The following is a 16,568-nucleotide window of genomic DNA, read 5'->3' as shown; positions in this document are numbered from 1 at the left end:
GGTGGAGATCATTGAGATTAATTGCTTAGGCTCCTAGGTAAGGGTTTCCACATTGAGAAAACATCCTACAGCTACAAGATAGTGGAGGAAGTGGGGAGGTAGAGAGAGCAGGAAAGAAAGGGAGGGGTAGGTGGAGAAATCCCAACTGCTATTAAATCAAAGACCGGGGAATAAATTGTGTATGCACCTTCTTGACTGAACATAAAGTACCCTCCCTTCAATTTTCTTTTGCTTTTAAAACTAAGTATGGGAAAGAACACCTGCTAATTTTTGGGAGGTTGGATAGGAACGATAAATAATAGAAAGTCCTTGTAATACACAGCAAGACTGTCAGCATCTGAAGAAAGCATAAATAGTTGATTACTGAACTTAGCAACTTTTACCCAAAGCGCTTTACAGCCAATAAAGTACTTCTAAAGTGTAGTCACTGTTGCAATGTAGGGCTCTCAACTGAGTCAGAAGGTGAAACAGCTAGTCATGATCTACATTATCTAGTCCCTTTAGAATCCTAAAAACAGCAATCTCAACCTTCTCTATTCCAGTCAGGACATACCCAATTTACATAATCACTCTTCATAATCTAATCCAATCCCTCCCTCCCCTCCCCATTCTTGTTGCTCTCCTGTATCCTTCCAATACCTGCAATTTCCTTCTATATTGAGGCAGACAGAGTGGTACAGTATTCCAAGTATGGACGCAACAGCGATTTATAAAATGGCAGGACTGCCAACTATTTCGGCTCAATAATGACCTTTTAATACATCCCATCTGATTTGCTTTACTCACAGCCACCGAGCATTGTTGCGATAGCTTCAATTTATCGTCAACCACTCCAGATCTCTCATTTTCCACGCACATTATTTTCTTTCCATTTAAGTAATAGTAGTCCCTTCCTTGATTTTTTTTGTTCCCATGTACTTTGCATTTCTCTACATTGAATTTCATCTGACACCTGTCTGCCCAATTCCCAAGTATATTCAAATCCTCCTGTAGCGTATCCTGTTCAGCTTTGGAGTCTACCACCTGCATTAGCTTTGTATCATCTGCAAATTTAGCCATTGTGCTTGTGACTCTTATCAGCAGATTATTTATGAAGATATTAAACAAAAGAGATCCCAAAACAGACCACTGGGGGACCCACTGGTAACATCCCCACAGGCTGATGACAAATCGCTATATCAACATCCTCTGGATTTTATTGGTCAGCCAATTACATAACCATTGTAAAATATTTCCACTGATCCCCGCTTTCTTTATTTTCAATACCAGCCTTTCCAGAGGAAAGGTATTAAGGGCCTTACTGAAACCCAAGTGCACCACATTCACTGCCTTACCCTGATCAAGCTCCTTTGTCACACTCTATTGACAAGACCGCCCCTTCATGAACCCATATTGTCTATCTTTTATGATCATTTCCATCCAGATACGCATGATCTTATCTTTAATAAGGGTTTCCATAACTTTATCCACAATGGACAGCAAACTGAAGTCTGTAGCTTCCTGGGTCACTTTTGCTACCTTTTTTAAAAATCGGAGTAACATCAGTCTCTCTTCAGTCCCCAGGCACCTCTCCAATATTCAGTGATTTCTTGAAGATTTGTGGCACCAATTCTGTAATTTCCACCGTTATTTCTTTAAGGATCGTTGGATTATCCAGCCCTTGAAATTTATTTATCTTAAGGTTGCACAGCTGTTCAGCAACCATGCAAGTCTTTCTAATTACCCAGAAACCAATAAGCAAGAACTGTACTAGATGCCTTACTGGAACTTTAGGAAACTATTTGAAAAAGTGCATAATAGGAGGAAATACTCAGAAGGTCAGGCAGCAACTTTGAAGAAACAGCAGTCAGTCGACATTTCAGGTCTAAGACCCTTCCTTAATCCTGAAGTTCTTTTTCTCTACAAATGCTGCGTGACCTGCTGAGTATTTACAGCTTTTTCATTTTTTTTTCAGATTCCCAGCATCGGCAGTATTCTGCTTTATGCATTATAGGAGAGTTGCATTGCATAGATGGTGGCTCACATGGATTCCCTATAACTGAGGGAATTATAAGCAAAGTTTATACCAGAGGCTACTATGCATCAGTCTAATAATTAAGGTCACTGTAGTTTATCATAATACGTGCAATATGCAATTAATTTTATATAATATTTTAGAACTTATTATTTACTTCCAATGACTTGTGCTTCACTTTGCAGTTGGGGCCATTTGCAGCCTGTTTCCTTTCATCTGTGGGCCTTAGCAAACTTGTTGCTCTATGCTTTTTGGGTCTCCATTTGCAATCTTCTTAGTTACCATGTTTCGACTGAACTGATATTACATAAAGTCCCTTTCCTTTTTCTTGCTCTGCAACAAAGAAAGGCTAGGGAATGTTATTAGGAAGCAGTGTTATCCGAGCTTCAAAACAGCAAGTAAAAGTGCTCGATTAAAACAGAACTATTTATTAGTACTGGACCAGTCCAATAACTATTTTCCCCTCTTGTGGGTATGTGCACTAAGCAGCTCCGCATAGTGGAATGATTTAACTCATGAACGTATAGCATGGGGAAATTGCAGGTTCAGTCCTGTCCCATTACCTGTTGAGGATCACAATTCCAACCAGTGTATGCTGTAATATATTGCACCCCAAAGAATTACTGAGCATCCCTGATAGAGAAAAACATTCAATAAATTTTAAATAGTGCAGAGATGATGTTATCTGGCTTTGACCTTTAGGGTTCTCTCTTCTCATAGCTTTCCAAACCAATAAATGACAGATGTCTTACGTAACTGCCGTTGGTGGCAGTAGCATTGTAAATTATGTGGTTTTGCTGCTGTCGAGGCACGGAGTATCACCTCATGAGATTGGTTTCCCTCATTTGCCCTGCCATCATCTTTCTAGCCATGAGCGGGATAAGTGATCAGTTCACCTGTCCACACCAAAATGTGGCTTTCACATTTCTGACCTACATGACACTCCCCAGCCACAAATTTAAAGACTGGACCTAGTCTGGCTTCCTCATTAATACAGGAACCAGATAAAACTCACTATGGCTTTTTGTATGCCTCCCAAAGACAGGATTACAGAGAGAGTCTACTAGATCATAAAAGGACTAACATCCTGCTTATATGTCATACTGTAGCTTTACTGAACATTTTTGAAGCACACTGTGGCTGCACAACACAGCAATAAATTTCTCACAAATAGTCTTTCTTCCTCTCCAGCTATTATACAGGAAGAGGCGGTGTTCTGGGACAAGTATTCATTCAATAGGAATGTATACATGATTTTGCAATTAACCACATTTATATCATTTTAGTTCTGTACAGATGGTGTCTACATCACATCCTATTCAGTTCCTGTGTAAAACGACAGCAATGTTTCATTGTAAATAAAGACAAAGCTTCAAGCTGTTGCATATACCATTAAGTGAAGATAATCAAATTCTCCGTATAATCTTATTTAGAACAGATGTTCATTGACAAAGTGCCTTCGGTGATGACTGGAAAAATGAGAGCAGCTGTTTCCGAATTCCAAACGCAGATCAACATTCCATCTGCAATACTGCTGTCTATTATATTACAAGTAGAGATATGGGGAGAAAGAACCTTTTTTTTAAAAAAATGAAATTATCAAGACACACGTACATGTATATACTGCATATATGCTTACTTTTTTGGTTTTGCAATTACACACTAGGGTAAAAATGCTTTTCAGTATATTAGCAGGTGGGCAAAGAGATGACTGGCACACCAATTTCATAACGATTGAATCTTTATCCAACAACTGCATGGCATTCTCCAGTAGCCTGGGGGGAAACCAGTAAAGACGATGACAGCACTTGTAACTTGTTTCACATCCATCAACTGGTGAACATTGGCCTTTATAGCCCTAAGTAGTGAATGTTACCAGTAGTACCTTAAAAGCAAGGAACGTGTTGCGTTTTGAATTTATTTTTTTTGAAGAGGGGGAAAAGTAAAACTAATTAAAATTCCTAGTATACCAGTACGGTAAATAGATCCTAGATATGAATCCTAAACCTTTTTTCATATAAAAGCTGCCACACTTACAGCATGTTTGCACTTTAATACTTGTCCACTTGCGGTATAGGAAAACTAATTATGAAATAAAGCATATTAATAAGGGTTCGAATTATTGTACTGCCAATGACTTCTACTCTCTCAGCCTAAAATATCCAGTATACATTTTTGATCTTTTATCAGTGGTTGTATCTTCCTGTTACTGATATGCAATGAGATTTAGACTAATGTTGAGTATGAAAGAACACCATGCATTCATTTTATATCAATTTTAACACTCATTTTAAATCAAAACTGTATAATCCAGGAGAACTTTAACCCAGACTACAATTTAAAACTTGGATTACAAAATCTTTTTTGCTCATCCCTAGTTGCCCTCGAGAAGGTGGTGGTGAGCCTTCTTCTTGAACTGCTGCAGTCCATGTGGTGAAGGGATTCCCACAGTGCTGTTGGGATTCCCACAGTGCTGTTAGAAAGGAGTTCCAGGGCTTTGACCCAGCAACGATGAAGGAATGCACATGGCCAAGTCGAGATGGCATGTGACTTGGAGGGGAACTTGGAAGTGATGGTGTTCCATGCACCTGCTGCCCTTGTCCTTCTAGGTCGCAGGTTTGGGAGGTGCTATTGAAGAATCCTTGGTGAGTTGCTGCAATGCATCCTTTAGATAGTACACACTACTGCCATGATGCACCGGTGGTGGAGGAAAAGGATGTCTAAGGTGGTGGACGGGCTGCCGATCAAGCGGACTGCTTTGTCCTGGATGGTGTCGAGCTTCTTGAGTGTTGATGCAGCTGCACCCATCCAGGCATGGACAGGATTCCATCACACTCCAGACTTGCGCCTTGTAAGTGATGGAGGGGTTTTGGAGAGTCAGGAGATGAGTCGTTCACCACAGAATACCCAGACCTGCTCTAGTAGCCACAGCAGGAGGAGGCCGAGAAGGACCTTCTACCCAGCACTGACTGAAGATGGTTACGAACTCTTTAAAACCCCCTCCTCCTCTTCAGCCATGCTTTTGCTCATCCCCCTCCAACAGCACCCACTTGATGGGGCACTTTACAGAGCAGTGATTAAGATTTTTTTTTGCACATGAGTACAATGGAAATGCAAGTTCTTGTATCTAAAATACAGTATATATGTTACAGTACAAATTTCCCACACTACCCCCAAAAGCCCCTCACATCCACACTAAAGGTTTGATTAAGCTACCCATTCTACGACTGTGACTAGAATCATTGTTACTTTTGTATGTTGGAAAATTAATGGATGCAAGGGTAAAACGGATATTATTCACAAACACAGCTGAGCGCTGCAAGGATACTGGGCCAGCAATTGACAAGTCTGTTGGCAACCTTGACATGCATCAGCAATTCCTCTAGAGGGCAGGAAGCGAGGCACTGAGCATGCATTCAACTTACAATGCTAAGGGGACAATCAACGAGTTTGGGGTGGGAGCAGAATTCCACCAGAAATGAGTACTCATCCTCCTCATAATGGTTAGAACAATCATTTATGGCTAACAGATCAGCGAGTACTACTACTAAAAAGTGGTGCAACTTCTGTGTCCTGTTTGACCAAGCTGAGCTTCTGACCCCATATCCTCGCCATCACGGAGTGCAGCGGAGCACAGAGTGATCACCTCAGAGTTTGGTGAGTGTGGGAGTTCAGTGAAGTGGGGGAAGGAGGTGCTGCTTTGCCTTGCTCTTCCTAACTTTTTCCCGCAGAGCGGCGGCGGACCTGAGCAGCAGAAGACTGAAAGTGGGGATAGAAGCAGCAGCAGACCTGCAACAAGAGACAACTACAGCGCGACGTCACAGGTGAGTCCAAGAGGTGAGCACAGTATAAAAGGAGACACCGAGAGCGGGAGGAGAGTCTGAGAGGTGAACGCAAGGTAAATCTAAGGCAAGTCATGGCAGCAGAGCTCGTACCCGTGATACGCTCCTCCTGCATTATGAGGGAAGTCATGGACACTAACAGTGTCCCTGGTGACCACGTGCGCAGGAAGTGTATCCAGCTGCAGCTACTGGCAAACCGCATTTCGGAGCTGGAGCTGCGGGTGGATTCACTGTGGAGCATCCGTGATGCTGAGACTATCGTGGATAGCACGTTCACCGAGGTGGTCACACCGCAGGTAAAGATTACGCAGGCAGAAAGGAAATGGGTGACCGCCAGGCAGAGTAAAGGACTAGGCAGGTAGAACAGGAGTCCCCTGGGGCCATCTCCCTCTCAAACAGATATTCTGCTTTGGATACTATTGGGGGAGATGGCTTATCAGGGGAAAGCAGCAAGAGCCAAGTTCGTGGCACCACGGGTGGCTCTGCTGCACAGGAGGGGAGGAAGAGTGGCAGGGCGATAGTGATAGGGGATTCAATTGTAAGGGGAACAGATAGGCGTTTATATGTTACCTCCCTGGTGCTAGGGTCAAGGATGTCACGGAACGGCTGCAGGGCATTCTGGAGGGGGAGGGTGAACAGCCAGTAGTCGTGGTCCATATTGGTACCAACGACATAGGTAAAAAAAGGGATGAGGTCCTGCAAGGTGAATTTAAGGAGTTAGGAGATAAATTAAAAAGCAGGACCTCAAAGGTAGTGATCTCAGGATTACTACCAGTGCCACTTGCTAGTGAGTATAGGAACAGGAGAATAGACAGGATGAATGCGTGGCTGCAGGGATGGTGTAGGAGGGAGGGATTTAGGTTCCTGGGACATTAGGACTGGTTCTGGGGAAGGTGGGACCTGTACAAGCGAGACGGGTTACACCCGAGCAGGACCGGGACCAATGTCCTCGCGGGGGTGTTTGCTAGTGCTGTTGGGGAAGGTTTAAACTAGAGTGGTAGGGGGATGGGAACCTTAGCGGGGAGTCAGAAGGGAGTAAAGTTGAGAGCAGCAAGAGAGGGGAAGACCCAGGGGAAATTTACAATACAAATAGTACAAACAGTTGTTCACGAACAAGCGAAAGGGAAAAGTGTAGAGCAGCGGAAAGAAAGTGTACTTTAGACACTACAGATAAAGTGAAAACTAGAAGGCGTAAGGCGATTAACCCAGCATCAAAGCTGAAGGTCAGGCTAGGGTGTGTGGCCCAACTAAGAGTTCTATATACAAATGCACAGAGTATAAGGAATAAATTAAATAAACTACAGGTTCAAATTTAAATTGGAGGGTATGACATGATAGCTATTACTGAGACATGGCTGCAGGATGGTCAGGATTGGGAACTAAATATACCGGGTTATAAGGACTACAGGAGAGATAGGGAAAATTGAAGAGGGGGAGGAGTAGCCTCAGTGATTGGAGATGAAATCAATTCAATGATAAAGGAGGATATAACGAGAGGTAAGCAGCCAACAGAGACCTTATGGGTTGAATTGAGAAATAGGAAAGGATCTAAGACTATAGTGGGAGTTGTGTATAGGACTCCTGGCAGCAGCTCTGAAGTGCTAGATTGTATAAATGCAGAGATTTGACCAGCATATGACAAAGGCATAGTGGTCTTAATGGGGGACTTTAACCTTCACATAGATTGGGGAAAGCAGACTAGCAACTGTCAGAAAGGTAGTAAATTTCTTGAGTGTTTCCGGGATAGTTTTCTACAGCAGTATGTCCTAGAGGCAACAAGGGGCAAGCCATACTAGATTTAGTAATGAACCAGATTTAGTTAACAGCTTAACTGTGCGTGAACATGTATCCAATAGCGATCATAACACGATCGAGTTCAATGTAGTGTTTGAAAGGGAAAAAAGTGAATCAGCTGCTAAGATTCCAGACTTGGGTACGGCCGACTTCAATGGGATGAGACAGAGACTGTCCACAGTAAACTGGGCAAATCTGTTCATGGGTAAAACGACTGATGATCAGTGGGAAATGTTTAAAGAAACATTTAACGAGATACAGAACCGGTTTATACCCGAGGGGCAAGAACTCTACTTGCCAAAAAAAACCAGCCATGGACAACTAAAGAGGTAAGGGACAGTACAAGACAAAAGGAAAGGGCATATGAAAAGGCAAAAAATGGCACAGATCCTGGCGAATGGGAAAGATACAAAGATCAACAAAGGGTCACAAAACAGATAGTAAGAGCTACAAAAAGAGTATGAAAAGAAACTTGCAAGGGCTATCAAAACCAATACGAAGAACTTTTAAAGTTATATTAGGAAAAAGGGGGTGGTCAGGAGCAGTGTTGGCCCCTTTAAAAACTGAAAGTGGGGATATTGTCATTGACAATGGGGAAATGGTGGACATGTTGAATAATTACTTTGCATCAGTATTTACAGTAGAAAAAGGGGCTAGCATGCTGGAAATCCCAAGAAAACTAATATTGAATCGGGGACAGGGACACGATAAAATTAACATAAGTAAAGCAACAGTAATGAAGAAAATAATAGCACTAAAGAGTGACAAATCCCCAGGACCAGATGGTTTCCGTCCCAGGGTTTTAAAGGAAGTAGGTGAGCACATTTGCAGATGCCCTAACTATAATCTTTCAAAGTTCTCTAGATTTAGGAACTGTCCCTCTAGATTGGAAAATTGCACATGTCACTCCGCTTTTTAAGAAAGGAGAGAGAGGGAAACTGGGGAATTATAGACCAGTTAGCCTAACATCTGTTGTGGGGAAATTGCTGGAGTCTATAATTAAGGATAGGGTGACTGAACACCTCGAGAATTTTCAGTTAATCAGGGAGAGCCAGCATGGATTTGTGAAAGGTAGGTCGTGCCCGACAAAACTGATTGAATTTTTTGAAGGGGTGACTAAAGTAGTGGATAGGGGAATGTCAATGGATGTTATTTATTTGGACTTCCAGAAGGCATTTGATAATGTCCCACATAAGAGACTGTTAGCTAAGTTAGAAGCCCATGGAATCGAGGGAAAAGTACGGACTTGGTTAGGAAATTGGTTGAGCGAAAAGCGACAGAGAGTAGGGATAATGGGTGAGTATTCACATTGGCAGAATGTGACTCGTGGAGTCCCGCAGGGATCTGTCTTGGGGCCTCAATTATTCACAATATTTATTAACGACTTAGATGAAGGCATGGAAAGTCTCATATCTAAGTTTGCCGATGACACAAAGATTAGTGGCATTGTAAGCAGTGTAGATGAAAACATAAAATTACAAAGGGATATTGATAGATTAGGTGAATGGGCAAAACTGTGGCAGATGGAATTCAATGTAGACAAATGTGAGGTCATCCACTTTGGATCAAAAAAGGATAGAACAGGGTACTTTCTAAATGGTAAAAAGTTAAAAACAATGGATGTCCAAAGGGACTTAGGGGTTCAGGTACATAGATCATGAACAGATGCAGAAAATAATCAATAAGGCCAATGGAATGCTGGCCTTTATATCTGGAGGACTGGAGTACAAGGGGGCAGAAGTTATGCTGCAGCTATACAAAACCCTGGTTAGACCGCACCTGGAGCACTGTGAGCAGTTCTGGGCACCGCACCATCGGAAGGGCATATTGGCCTTGGAGGGAGTGCAGCGTAGGTTTACTAGAATGATACCCGGACTTACATAAGAACATAAGAAATAGGAGCAGGAGTAGGCCAATCGGCCCCTCGAGCCTGCTCCGCCATTCAATAAGATCATGGCTGATCTGATCCTAACCTCAAATCTAAATTCATGTCCAATTTCCTGCCCGCTCCCTGTAACCCCTAATTCCCTTTACTTCGAGGAAACTGTCTATTTCTGTTTTAAATTTATTTAATGATGTCGCTTCCACAGCTTCCTGGGGCAGCAAATTCCACAGATCTACTACCCTCTGAGTGAAGAAGTTTCTCCTCATCTCAGTTTTGAAAGAGCAGCCCCTTATTCTAAGATTATGCCCCCTAGTTCGAGTTTCACCCATCCTTGGGAACATCCTTACCGCATCCACCCGATCAAGCCCCTTCACAAGCTTATATGTTTCAATAAGATCGCCTCTCATTCTTCTGAACTCCAATGAGTAAAGTCCCAATCTACTCAACCTCTCCTCATATGTCCGCCCCCTCATCCCCGGGATTAACCGAGTGAACCTTCTTTGTACTGCCTCGAGAGCAAGTATGTCTTTTCTTAAGTATGGAGACCAAAACTGTATGCAGTATTCCAGGTGCGGTCTCACCAATACCTTATATAACTGCAGCAATACCTCCCTGTTTTTATATTCTGTTCCCCGAGCAATAAAAGCCAACATTCCGTTGGCCTTCTTGATCACCTGCTGCACCTGCATACTAACTTTTTGATCTTCTTGCACGAGGACCCCCAGATCCCTTTGTACTGCAGTACTTTCCAGTTTCTCGCCATTAAGATAATAACTTGCTCTCTGATTTTTCCTGCCAAAGTGCATAACCTCACATTTTCCAATATTGTATTGCATCTGCCAAATCTCCACCCACTCACCCAGCCTGTCTATATCCCCCTGTAGGTTTTTTATGTCCTCCTCACTCTCCACTTTCCCTCCCATCTTTGTATCATCTGCAAACTTTGATACGTTACACTTGGTCCCCTCCTCCAAATCGTTAATATAGATTGTAAAGAGTTGGGGACCCAGCACCGACCCCTGCGGAACACCACTGGCTACTCGTTGCCAGTCCGAGAATGAACCGTTTATCCCAACTCTCTGCTTCCTGTTAGATAACCAATCCTCCACCCATGCCAGAATATTACCCCCAATCCAGTGATTCTTTATCTTGAGCAATAATCTTTTATGTGGCACCTTGTCGAATGCCTTCTGGAAGTCTAAATACACTACGTCCACTGGTTCCCCTTTATCCACCCTGCACGTTATGTCCTCAAAGAACTCAAGCAAATTTGTCAGACATGACTTCCCCTTCGTAAAGCCATGCTGACTTTGTCCTATTAAATTATGTTTATCCAAATGTTCCGCTACTGTCTCCTTAATAATAGATTCCAAAATTTTACCCACCACAGATGTTAGGCTAATTGGTCTATAATTTCCAGCCTTCTGCTTAATACCCTTTTTAAATAAGGGTGTTACGTTAGCAGTTTTCCAATCTGCCGGGACCTTTGCCGAGTCCAGAGAATTTTGGAAAATTATTACCAAAGCATCCACAATTCCTACTGCCACTTCCCTCAAGACCCTCGGATGTAAGTAATCAGGTCCAGGGGATTTATCCGCCTTGAGTCCCATTATTTTACTGAGTACCAATTCCTTAGTGATTTTAATCGTATTTAGCTCCACCCCCCCTAAAGCCCCCTGTTTGTCCAGTGTTGGGATATTCTTAGTGTCCTCTACCGTAAAGACTGAAACAAAATATTTGTTCAGCATTTTTGCCATCTCCATGTTTCTCACCATTAATTTCCCGGTCTCATCCTCTAAGGGACCTACGTTTGCCTTAGCCACCCTTTTTCTTTTTATATAACTATAGAAACTCTTGCTATCTGTTTTTATATTTTTTGCTAATTTATTTTCATTATCTATCTTCCCTTTCTTAATCAATCCTTTCGTTACTTTTTGCTGTCTTTTGAAGACTTCCCAATCTTCTATCCTCCCACTAAGTTTGGCTACCTTATATGTCCTTGTTTTTAGTCGGATACTATCCTTAATTTCTTTACTTAGCCACGGATGGCTGTCATTTCTTTTACACCCTTTTTTCCTCAGTGGAATATTTTTTTTTGAAAGTTGTAAAATAACTCCTTCAATGAACACCACTGCTCATGTACCGTCTTACCCTTTAATCTATTTTCCCAGTCCACTTTGATCAATTCCGCTCTCATACCATCATAGTCTCCTTTATTCAAGCTCAGTACGCTTGTTTGAGAACCAACCTTCTCACCCTCTAATTGGATATGGAATGTAACCATGTTATGGTCACTCATTCCAAGGGGATCCTTAACTAGGACATTAATTAATTAATCCTGGCTCATTGCACAGGACCAGGTCCAAGGTTGCTTGCCCCCTTGTAGGATCAGTTACATACTGCTCAAGAAATCCATCCCCAATAGTCAATAACTCTTCCTCAAGGCTGCCCTGCCCAATTTGATTTGTCCAGTTAATATGATAGTTAAAATCCCCCATAATTATAGCTGTTCCCTTATTTTTTTTTTATTTGTTCACAGGATGTGGGCGTCGCTGGCGAGGCCAGCATTTACTGCCCATCCCTAATTGCCCTCGAGAAGGTGGTGGTGAGCCGCCTTCTTGAACCGCTGCAGTCCGTGTGGTGACTGTTCTCCCACAGTGCTGTTAGGAAGGGAGTTCCAGGATTTTGACCCAGCGACAATGAAGGAACGGCGATATATTTCCAAGTCGGGATGGTGTGTGACTTATTACATGCCCCGACTATTTCCTGATTAATACTTCTTCCAGCAGAGTTGCAACTATTAGGAGGCCTGTATACTACGCCCACTAGTGTTTTTTTCCCCTTATTATTCCTCATCTCTACCCAAACTGTTTCATTATCCTGATCTTTTGTCCCAATATAATTTCTCTGTATTACAGTGATTCCTTCCTTTATTAACATAGCCACCCCACCTCCCCTTCCTTCCTGATTGTTAAATACCCTGGCATATTTAATTCCCAGTCGTTGTCACCCTGCAGCCTTGTTTCTGTAATGGCCACAAGATAATACCCATACGTAGTTATTTGTGCCGTTAACTCGTCCATTTTGTTACGAATGCTACGTGCATTCAGATAAAGAACTTTCAAATATGTTTTGTGACACTTAGTTCCTGCTTTTTCCTTTTTTAACACTTTACCTTTTACTCCATACCTTCTGTCCCTTCCTGACACGCTTTCCTCTGTCTCCCTGCTCAGGTTCCCAACCCCCTGCCACAGCTTTGATGCTGGGTTAATCGCCTTACGCCTTCTAGTTTTTATTTTTTCTGTCGTGCCTAAAGTACACTTTCTTTCCGCTGCTCTACGCTTTTCCCTTTCACTTGTTCTTGAACAACTGTTTGTACTATTTGTATTGTAGATTTCCCCTGGGTCTTCCCCTCTCTTGCTGCTCTCAATTTTATTCCCTTCTGACTCCCCGCTCAGGTTCCCATCCCCCTGCCACTCTAGTTTAAACCTTCCCCAACAGCACTAGCAAACACCCCCGCAAGGACATTGGTCCCGGTCCTGCTCGGGTGTAACCAGTCACACTTGTATAGGTCCCACCTTCCCCAGAACCGGTCTCAATGTCCCAGGAATCTAAATCCCTCCCTCCTACACCATCCCTGCAGCCACGCATTCATCCTGTCTATTCTCCTGTTCCTATACTCACGAGCACGTGGCACCGGTAGTAATCCTGAGATCACTACCTTCGAAGTCCTGCTTTTTAATTTATCTCCTAACTCCTTAAATTCGCCTTGCAGGACCTCATCCCTTTTTTTACCTATGTCGTTGGTACCAATATGGAGCACAACCACTGGCTGTTCACCCTCCCCCTCCAGAATGGCTTGCAGCCGCTCCGTGACTTCAAGGATTAAGTTACGAGGACAGATTACACAAATTGGGGTTGTATTCTCTGGAGTTTAGAAGATTAAGGGGTGATCTGATCAAAGTTTATAAAATATTAAGGGGAACAGATAGGGTGGATAGAGAGAAACTATTTCCACTGGTTGGGGATTCTAGAAGCAGGAGGCACAGTCTAAAAATTAGAGCCAGACTAGAAAACATTTCTACACATAAAGGGTGGTAGAAGTTTGAAACTCTCTTCCGCAAACGGCAATTGATACTAGCTCAACTGCTAAATTTAAATCTGAGATAGATAGCTTTTTGGCAACCAAAGCGATTAAGGGATATGGGCCAAAGGCAGGTATATGGAGCTAGATCACAGATCAGCCATGATCTTATCAAATGGCGGAGCAGGCACGAGGGGCTGAATGGCCTACTCCTGTTCCTATGTTCCTATCACGAAGACCACCTACATTCACCCCCATATCATCACCCGCCTCTGCCCTTGCCTTAGTTCATATGCTGCTGAAACCTCATCCATGCCTTTAATCACCTCCAGATGACTACTCCAATGCTCTCCTGGCCAGCATCCCATCCTCCACACTCTCTAAACATCACCTCGTCCAAAACTGTGCTGCCCGTATCCTATCCTGCACCAAGTCCTGCTCACTTCTGTGCTTGCTGACCTACATGAGGGACTGGTCCGCCAACACCTCAAATTTAAAACACTCACCTTAGTGCTTAATCTCTTGTTGGCTTGGTCCCATCCTATCTGTAACTATGTCCAGCGCTATAATCCTCCGAGAACTCAGCAATCCTTTAACTCCGGTCTCTCCCTTTGCTCTACCACTGGCGGCCATGCTTTCAGCCATCTGGACCCTACATTCTGAAATTCCCCCTCTAAGTAATCTGCCTCTCCACCTCCATCTCTTTTGACTCTCCTTAAAACCTGCTTCTTTGACTAAGCTCTTAGTCACTCCTCCTGATATCTTCTCCTTTGCCTCAGCATCCATTTTAGTCTGATTATACTTTTGTGAAGCATTTGGTACACTTCTTCTATGTTAAAGGTGGTATATAAATGAAAGTTGTTGTTTGTCTATCTTGTGAAAATAATTGTCAGACTACACATTCTTCATATTTACTGGAGACTGAATGATATCCCAGTTATTGAATTTTTTTGTTTTTAAAGAGATCGTTTACAGTATAAACATTTTATACCCACCTCCCACAACAGATTAGTAGTTGCATTGCTTTCAGCTGCATTAAAGCCAATCCACAAAGACATATAGTGCACTGTTAAACCATTAAAAAAAAAATCCTTTTTTTTCATGCAAATTTTAACGTACAAGATGAATCGAACACAGTGCGTAGGCTTTGAGATAGGATTTTAAATCCCATTTGTGATGCTGATCAAAGCTCGCTCATGGCTTCATTAGTCAGGAGTTTACTAGGTCATCTGTGAAATATAAATTATATCCTATATAATGTATCCTCTATTAAATAGTCTAAATTGATCAGTAATTTATCTTTTAAATTTAAGTGACTGTCCAGTTAATTAACCTTACAACCGTGAGAACGGCAAGATCAATAATGGAAAACACCACATCACGTAAATGTCGACTTTCTAAAGCAAATCCAACTACCACATGTAATCCTTTTCTAGTATAATTTGCAGAATCCAAAGCATATTATATTCCATAACCCACCAGCTAAGCTCCTGAGAACTGAAAAGTTCCGGCTTTGGTGGGGAATGAAATGTGCTGCAGTTGTGGTTTTATTCTGCTTTACTGGGTAAACCATCGAGAGGTGACATCATTACTCAGAAACAGACTTCATGCCAGAGTTCACATCCTCTGCTGTGTGGTCAAGTCTATCTTCAGACACCTCTTTATATTATGCTCTCCACCTCTGGTCAGTAATGCCAGTTAACTCATTAGTATAAACCTGTAACTAGTGCTAAAAACTGAAATGTGGATTATAGATATATCTCTCTCTCCTCCTTAAGATGTTGCTTAAAACCTACCGCCTGGACCAAGTGTTTGATCACCTGTTCTAATGTCTCCTTCTTTGGCTCGGTATCAATTTTTGACTGATTTTGCTCCTGTGAAGCGCCTTGAGTCATTTTACTACATTAAAGGCGATATATATACGAGCAGATCTTTCATTTGGTATTTAGTCCATTTAGGACTGCAGGATTTCTGTATCAAAATGAAGATAACTTTGGATTTACCCAAAGATTATAAAATTTAATTGAAGAAACACTGTCTAATAAATGCAATGTACTTCATCAAAGTAATCTGAATGACAAAACAATGCTTTGTAAGTAAACACATCCATTAGTTTCCCTACTTAATTTCTCTGGTCAGAGCACACTATGCTCACCTAAACTACCTTGAAACAGCATCTTCCCAATTGTGGATTCATTTCCTCACATACTCAATTTACTGGTGATCCTTGAAAACATCATGTAAAAACTGGTTCATCAGGTAAAACACAAAGCAAAAGATTTGAGTCTCAATTAAGCTCATCCATAGAATCTGGCAATAATCTGTGAAGCCATTCTTAAATTGCTTTGCTGAGGTAATTTTAGCATGGAACACAGAAGGAAAAGGATCACCATCATGTTCTGTTTTTTCACACAACAGAATGTATCGATATGGAGTTTATTTCACTGAATCGCATTTCCGAGTCACTAACCATCACATTGCCATCCTCCAGTTACGAGCTCGACACAAACTGGACCAATAAATTCTCCACATCCTTGATTATTACTACTTCATTGCTGGCTGGCAGGGATTCAACTCCAGCTGGTGTTACTTTTCTCTTCTCCCTCAGCCCCAAAATGGAATTCACTCAATGAAGTAAGCAATTTTCCAGTGACTGATATTAATCAACCATTTTCCTCTTAATGGTTCTTCCCCCATTTTTCCAGCTTATACAGCTTCTCACACTTTTTCATTGCTGCTTCGTAATCAGCTTTCAAATACAAAGGAGCTATTACTTCTCTTACATAAATAAATAAAGTATTACTCTTACTCTCCTAACTTGAAATATATTACCCAAGCTTGGGTTAGTTGCTAATCTCACTAGACATCTGCATATGTGCCTTCTCCAACAGGGGTCACTGGAAAGCAACCAGGAATGAGAACCATGGCTGAGTTTTCCTCTCCCCAACC

General features: G+C 42.2%; 1 protein-coding gene across 3 annotated transcripts in view; it reads right to left on the bottom strand.

Moving 5' to 3' along the window:
* rapgef1a (Rap guanine nucleotide exchange factor (GEF) 1a) overlaps positions 1-16,568 on the bottom strand; it is a 184,142-nt gene that overhangs the window by 75,184 nt on the left and 92,390 nt on the right. The gene's annotated exons all lie outside the window — the stretch shown is intronic.

This window comes from Heptranchias perlo, chromosome 31, assembly GCF_035084215.1.
Source record: "Heptranchias perlo isolate sHepPer1 chromosome 31, sHepPer1.hap1, whole genome shotgun sequence".
NCBI classification, from domain to species: Eukaryota; Metazoa; Chordata; class Chondrichthyes; order Hexanchiformes; family Hexanchidae; genus Heptranchias; species Heptranchias perlo.
This window is presented reverse-complemented; position numbering and strand designations above follow the sequence as displayed.